This window comes from Octopus bimaculoides, chromosome 13 (genome assembly GCF_046866305.1).
Source record: "Octopus bimaculoides isolate indiv1 chromosome 13, ASM4686630v1, whole genome shotgun sequence".
Taxonomy (NCBI): Eukaryota; Metazoa; Mollusca; class Cephalopoda; order Octopoda; family Octopodidae; genus Octopus; species Octopus bimaculoides.
This window is the reverse complement of record NC_142940.1, coordinates 57,870,516-57,879,424: the sequence shown is the minus strand read 5'-3', so window position 1 is coordinate 57,879,424 and position 8,909 is coordinate 57,870,516.

Sequence of the window (8,909 nt, the reverse complement as noted above, 5' to 3'; positions counted from 1 at the left end):
TACATATATATATGTATATATGTGTGTGTGTGTATATGCATGTATATATATATATATATATGTATGTATATATATATACATATTTATATATGAGCATGTATGTATGTATATATATATATTTATATGTATGTATTTAAGTATACGTAGGTACATCTACATGCTAATGTATATATATATATATATATATATATATATATATATATATACACATCCACATGCTTACATGTTAATGTATATATATATATATATATATCAGTATTATGTATACGTAACTAAGTACATTTAAATACATATATGTGTGTGTGTGTGTGTGTGTGTGTGTAAATATATATATGTATATCCACATCTGTATGCACATACATATATACAACAAACTCCAAACAAAATGGGAAGACTTAGATGCATACATGATAAATACACCAACAAAGTGACTTTGGTTTGAACTGAGATATGATAAGAAAGAATCGTACATATTGAAGTAGTCTATAAGAAGCGTACAAGTTTTTGATTGAGATTTGAAGAATCATAAGCGCGCGCGCGCACAAACCCACACACACATAAGTATACATGCGCGCGCGCACGCACAGAGTACATCGTAATTAGATGCCTGCCTGGAGAATCAACCAATAGTAGTCCGATGCTTCAATCACGTTAAACCAAGAATATTGAAACTACAGAATATTTGGACAATGGAAAGGGAAAATATGGCGTATCATTATGAGTTAGAGAATTAAACAGATGGCTGATTGGAATGTTCCAGATACCGAAAAATGAATTTTAAGTGTGTTTCGGTTTTATGGTAACTTGGATTCCAGAAATATGCAAGCAAGAATAAACAACATCTGGCATTTCCCGCAACCGGGTACATTTTGACGTACGAAGGGCGCTTTTTGAATTAAGTTATATGCTTGGCGTTAATAGATTAGGCTATTTTCCTTATCTGATAATCTTATCAAAAGCCTAAATTTAGATTAGCTATCTGAAATGCAGTGATATTACTGAACATATATGTATATATATATATATATATATATATATATATATATATATATATATATGCCGATATGCCGCATCCCGATTTGCCAATATATAAAGGACAACACGGATGTACAGATTTTAATATATACATAATATACATACATACATACATACATACATACATATATATATATATATATATATATATATATATATATATATATATATATATATATATATATATATATATATATATATATATATGTATATATATGTATTTATGTATATATATATATATATATATATATATATGTATGTATGTATGTATGTATAAATATATATGGTAATGAGGCATAACTTAAAAGCCAAGTCGTCTCTGCTACTCGGTTAGTTGTTGGGTTAATGATTGAGTGGATGTATATGCACTCCCCCACCCCGCTCATGTGGCACGTAGTGTTATTGAGCAGGGCAGTTTATATTGTTTGCTCCAGTACACTCAGATGAAAATTTCTACTGCAGTATTGGAGAAGTAAACCCTTTACGAACTATGCCCCGATAAACTGCTTCATGGATATTTTCTGTAAAAACACCATGGCGGAAAGGGAAAGAGAGGAAGACAAAAAAAAACAACATGGTGCAGATCGTTCAAAGCAGACATAGCAGTAATAAACAGAAAATGGGAAAACATCGAGAGAGAGGCTGCCGATAGAGATCAGCGGAGAATGTTGTCTGCCCAATGCGCCACCAGACGCGGGATGGACTAAGAACTAAGAAATCTCCCTGAAGATATTCCATCCCTAAACTTTGTGTGAATTATGTATTTATGTATATATATATATATATATATATATATATGTATGTATGTATGTATGTATAAATATATATGGTAATGAGGCATAACTTAAAAGCCAAGTCGTCTCTGCTACTCGGTTAGTTGTTGGGTTAATGATTGAGTGGATGTATATGCACTCCCCCACCCCGCTCATGTGGCACGTAGTGTTATTGAGCAGGGCAGTTTATATTGTTTGCTCCAGTACACTCAGATGAAAATTTCTACTGCAGTATTGGAGAAGTAAACCCTTTACGAACTATGCCCCGATAAACTGCTTCATGGATATTTTCTGTAAAAACACCATGGCGGAAAGGGAAAGAGAGGAAGACGAAAAAAAACAACATGGTGCAGATCGTTCAAAGCAGACATAGCAGTAATAAACAGAAAATGGGAAAACATCGAGAGAGAGGCTGCCGATAGAGATCAGCGGAGAATGTTGTCTGCCCAATGCGCCACCAGACGCGGGATGGACTAAGAACTAAGAAATCTCCCTGAAGATATTCCATCCCTAAACTTTGTGTGAATTATTTTTCTTAAACATCAGTTCTCATATTATCCAATTAGTTTTTTATCATTAAAGGCGGAAAGGAGTGATCTGAAATTAATATAGCTGCTATTTTTTGCATGCCGTCTAATACTTTTCATTTTATTATTGTTGATGTCTATCTTTTTATGTTGTTCTTGTATTTCTTTTGTTCTATATAAGTGAACGTTGCTGTTATTTCTATTATTGATTTTTCCTAGTTATCTTGCTGTCTTGTTACATAGTTGTCAAGACTTTTGATTATATTTTAACCCAGTCTTTGACCACTTATTAATTTCTTCTTCACAAACAGTTGTTTTCTTGAGATATGCTTAAATTATAACGTTGCTTGGATTCATAAACCTTTAGCCATTTAACAAACAAAAGTTTCGTACATCTCTTGTTACAACTGACCGTACACTCGTCAATTGTTATCTATCAAAATTTGAGCCCTTCTTTGTGAACCAAACTAAGGCGGCGTGCATGCTGAGTCATTACCACACCGGGTAAGAAACCTAGTGGCTTTTTGTTTTTACGTTCTTGGCGGCAGTTCATCTGTCTTTACGTTCTTGGCTCAAATTCCGCTGGGGTCGACTCTGCCTTTTATCTTTTCCGTGTCGATACCATGAGTACCAGTTGAACACTGTGATTGATGTAATTGACTTACATCATGACCCGAAATTGCTGGCATTGTGCTAAAATTTAAAACCGAAGTTATAGACTAAATCAGTTTAGACATGAATCTATTTTCCTGCTTAGATAACCTACAGTGTCGGTAGCGCTAATTTTAAAGAAACATGAAACTGACCTAAAGATGATAATATCCTTTGTGACAGAGCTTTATACGTGCCTTGTATCCATCACTGTCACTGAGACCGAAAAAATGAAAAGAAATGATGTAGTTGTTTTTGTCTGGTTCTATGCCATCTTTAATGGAGTTGATCAATGTTTCAAGTCTTTGAACTCATAACAATAGCGCTTTCCTTTTACTTTTTTCTTTTTATTTCCAGTAAAAAGAGAAATACAATAACCAGTCTCTCGGTTGTCAAGACTGTAATTCGTGATTTCCCTTCAATATGGTTGCACTTTCTAGCAGATCCAGTGGTCAGGTTCCCTTTCTCAATAGGTCTCCGAAGAGGATGGTTATATAAATACTTGCCTTTCAAGAGGAGTATTAAAACAAGATCATAAAATCAATTTATGAATGTTCATTAATTTTACAAGTAAATTTATCCTCTATTTCTGTTCCCTATTTCAGAAATTTCATTATAGAAATTAATTATCTCTAGGCAGCACATGCCAGATTTCTTCAACTAAAGGAACATGACCCGCTTCAGTCAACCATTCAATACATGTGTTAAACCGCGGATTTCAAAACTCTTCATTTTCGAGCAATTAGTGAATATTTTTTCCACCGAATATTCCAATATATACGAACCATATGTTTCAAATGAAGATAAAGTTAAGGTCAACAACTGCTATTTCGTAAATCCTGTACATTCTTAAATGGGTAAAACACTGTGATATTTTGATACAAATAAGAACAATAACAGCAATAATAATTTATATAATACAGGCACAATGTCTGAAATTTAGAGAAGGATTTGTCGTCGACTACAAAAACTCTAGTCCTACACTGGTACTGCATTTACCAACCAGGAAGGCAGAAAGGTAAAGTCTACGACACTTTCGGTGCAGACAGTGAAAACTGAATGTTGAATGTACAATGGTGACTGAAAAGTATCAAAAGAGTATTTCGTTCGAGAACAGAGATTTATCATTTAGATCACTCTCTGCCGATGTTTGTACATATCAGCAATGTATATATATACCAGGCCGGCGAGCTGGCAGAAACGTTAGCACGCCGGGCGAAATACTTAGTGGTATTTCGTCTGAGTTCAAACTCAGCCGAGGTCGACTTTGCATTTCATCCTATCGGAGTCGATAAATTAAGTATCAGTTGCGTACTAGGGTCGATCTAATCGACTGGACCGCTCGCCCAAAATATCGGGCCTTGTGCCTAGATTAGAAAAGAACAATGTATATTTACGTGTGGGGGGTATACATTAGTATAAAACACACACACGCATATATATATATATGAACTAACAGGGAGGAACCGCCCCACAGTGAGCGAGATAGCCATACTAGTCTAGTTTCCCTTAAAATCAAAGCTCTTCAGTAGGACTATTTCGTCACTGAATTGTTTGGTTAAATCGCGATTGTCAGTAGATAGTATTTACCGTCTGAATCAATGGCTGTTTCATCAAAATGGCATGTGAAAATTATAAAATAACGAAGACGGTTTTATGCACTATAAAACCCAAAAACGATTGTAACTAATTGTGACTGACGGTGAAGAGTACTACCTACATTGCTCGAAATAAAGGAAATACATATATACATATATATACATATATATATATATATATATATATATATATATATAGCTGGTTTCTATATATCAATGCTGTAGGATGTGATTATGTTGCACTCGATGTGCACGAGTATTGATGCCTAATATATGTTTAATATTTGTACATTCCTTTGCATATCTCTTTATGAGCATGTCTATGTTACCATGTGTGCGTATATTTGCCTGTATACGTGGTGTGTGTGTGTGTGTGTGTGTGTGTATGTGTGTGTGTGTACATGTTTATATATGCGTATGTATACGTTTATATATGTGCAACTGTGCCTAACTGTCGTTCGAGATAGTCTCGATAGATAACAAGGGGAAAATGTAATTACCGGATCCTCAATTATTATTACTCCTAGTCACAGTTTTCATATAATTCTCTTGGTAGACGCGGTGGTTTTTCTATTCCTGAATGTCTGTTTATTACTATTTTCCTCCATTTTTTAGAAGTGGTTTTGTTATTAATATGGCTGTTATTAATATATTACAGTTTTTGTCCATTTAAAAGGAAAAGAGAAAAAAATTATGTAGATGATATATATACATTTGTGTATGTGTACGTGTAATTAAATATATATATATATATATATATATATATATATATATATATATATATATATATATATATATATATATATATATATATACATATATATATACAGAGTGCGGTGAATAAACTGTCGTTAAAATTACGCAAAAATGAAAATAACACAGACATCTCATTTAAACAGACATATTTAAGAAAATTACATAGAAATATCTTGAAATGCTAAAGAGGAAATTTATTCAATAAAATCGCCATTGGCTTCAACCACGGCCTACAGACGACTACGGATTCTCCCATAATTCTTCTGGACCGTTTCTTTGTTTAAGTTGGAGAATGTTGCCATAATCCTTGCCTTCAGTTCATCTTTGGTTTACAAGGCGTTTTGTTGGTCTCTCGCTCAACTACGTCCCACATATAATAATTAAGTGGGGTACAGTCTGGGTAGTTAGGTGGGCAGATTTTAGGGGATGATATTGTTTCAGAAATTGTCTGACAGCCATGACTGGGTTCTCCTGGTTGGGTCGCTTGGTGCAGAGTCATGTTGTCAGCAAATAGGGTCTTCCAGCAGTCACCCTCTTGACCTAGGGCATCATTGCCTCCTCCAAGCACTTGTTGTAAGTCTTCAGGTTAGGTCAGCTTCCGTGTGGAATGATGAATGGAGGCATAATGCCACCATCACTAGTGATCACTCCAAACACTATGATGATTGGATGTTTGATTTTTATCACTCTCAGAACATATTGTAGGGACTCGGCAAGCCAACGGTTGTTCTGTCTGTTCACCATCTGTTGGTGTTGGAGCATACTGTGCGAATGCCACACAGTACAGCACGTCTTTACCAAATTTCTGATTTCTGGCGGAGTGAATTGCATGATGGTGCTGTTTTTCTCACAGACAGTGCCCAGTCCATCCTACTATACTGTGTAGTCGATAAATTCAAAAACAAACAATGAGCAAGCGTGAAATTATATAAATAATATGGCGACAATTTACTAATCGCAGCCTATATATATATATATATATATATATATATATATATATATATATGTGTGTGTGTGTGTATGTATGTATGTATATGTATATATGTATATATATATATATATATATGTGTGTGTGTGTGTGTGTATGAATGTATATATAACTGTATTTATATGAGTATTAATGCATATATATAATGTTCACAAAATCATATGCAGATATATATATATATATATATATATTTTTATATATATATATATATATATATATATATATATATATATATATATATATATATTATATATATATATATATATATATATATATATATATATATATATATATATATATATATATATATATATATATATATATGTATATGTATATCTGTATATACAGGCGCGAATTAAATATGTATGCCTAAGTGGATTTCTTATCTCCAGCTGTGTTTTATTCATAAACACTAATATATGCGTTATCAATGTCCTCTCTATGTGAATTTCTCTCTATATATGCATATATATTTCCATATATGTAATTGTGTTAACATGTATGTATATATGCATGTGTGCGCATGTCTGTATTCAAGCGTGATATTGTCTCTCTTTCTGAATATGTATCTGCATCTGCCATATTGTATTTATGTGTGATTGTCATATTATGTGTATGTGTGTTTGTCTGAAGCCCCTTGATGTTTTGTCACTGTGTGTGTGTGTGCGTATATAAGTGTGTGTGACTTGCTTGTATTTGTCTGAGTGTATTTGTGTTTCTGTGTGTATGTGTGTGAGTGCAGACACGAAAGAAAGCACAGAAAGAATATATCTATTTATGAAGAACATTTCAAGAAGGTGGAGATGGTGATTCAAAGTCGAGAGAGAGATGGAGTGAAAGAGAATTGCGAAAACAAACTTGAAGACAGAGAGATAAGGCTGAACGAAGTGAAAAGGCGGCAATAGATTGACTAGAAGGAGAGGAAAAACGTATACACACGTTTATTATCGCACAAGCTCAATCGATGTCACACACTCACGTGCAGACGCACAACCACATATGCACACAGATCCACCGAGACACACGCGTATGTATACGTATTATTTTACACATATAAAGTAATAAATGAGAAATGAGTGTTTATAAAAACGGATATATCACACGTAGTCAGTCGTTTCTTTCTTATTTGCATATATCCTCACGCACAACTTCATATTTCATGGCAACAAAATCACCTTCCAGCCCATATATCTCATATAAACACACATATTTGTGTATACACGCACACGTGCGCTCGTGCGATGGTGCAAACATGTATATATATATATATATATATATATATATATATATATATATATATATATATATATATATATATATATATATATATATATATATATATATATATATACATATGTATATATATATATATAATATAGATAGAGGTACATGTGCGTGTGTGTAAATGTCTATATATATGTATACATATATGTACACATATATACATATATATACATATATATATATATATATATATATATATATGTATATATATGTGCATATATACATATACATATATATATATACATATATATATATATATATCGTATATATATATATATATATATATATATATATATATATATATATATATACATATGTGTATATATATGTACATATATATATGCATATATACATATATGTGTGCGTGTGTGTATTGTAATTATACATATATATAAATATGTGTATATATATATATATATATATGCATATATATATATATATATATAGATATATATATATATATATATATATATATATATGCATATACATATATATATAATCGATGGTAGTACACAGATCGAAATAAATTTATAAGTGTTTTCCTTGGATATAAATTTGTTCAGGATAGACATACATTCATAAATATCTCCATAAACTCGATGCTTTCTTCAACAGGCTGCAAAATGGAAGTTATTCTAAATATACCCTTTTATAAAGTCTCGTAACGAACACAAAAAGAAAAAGAAAAACAGAAAGGCATGTTACTTCATAAACGAAGCCGAAATACCATAAATTTCGCAAGCCGTCTTTTTTGTGTGTGTGCGTGTGTGTGTGCAAAAAGCTTTACGACAAAGAGATCTACCAACGTTGACTATCAAGTTTTAAAAAGAATATGAGTTGTATAACGACGAATATTTCTCGAATAAATACAATACGGTCGTATTTGTTGTGAAAAAATGAAACCGGGTTCAATAGATATAGACAGATGATCATTAGCATATGAATGCGCAATGACCCAGTGGTTAGTGCAGCGGACTTGTGGTCATAAGATCGCGGTTTCGATTCCCAGACCGGGCGTTGTGAGTATTTATTGGGCGAAAACACCTAAAGCTCCACGAGGCTCCGGCAGGGGAGGGTGGCGAACCTTGCTGTACTCTTTAACCACAACTTTCTCTGACTCTTACTTCCTGTTTCTGTTGTACCTGTATTTCAAAGGGCCAGCCTTGTCACACTCTCTCGCGCTGAATCCCCCCGAGAACTACGTTAAGGATACACGTGTCTGTGGGGTGCTCAGCCACTTGCACGTTAATTTCACGAACAGGCTGTTCAGTTGATTGGATCAACTGGAACCCTCGAC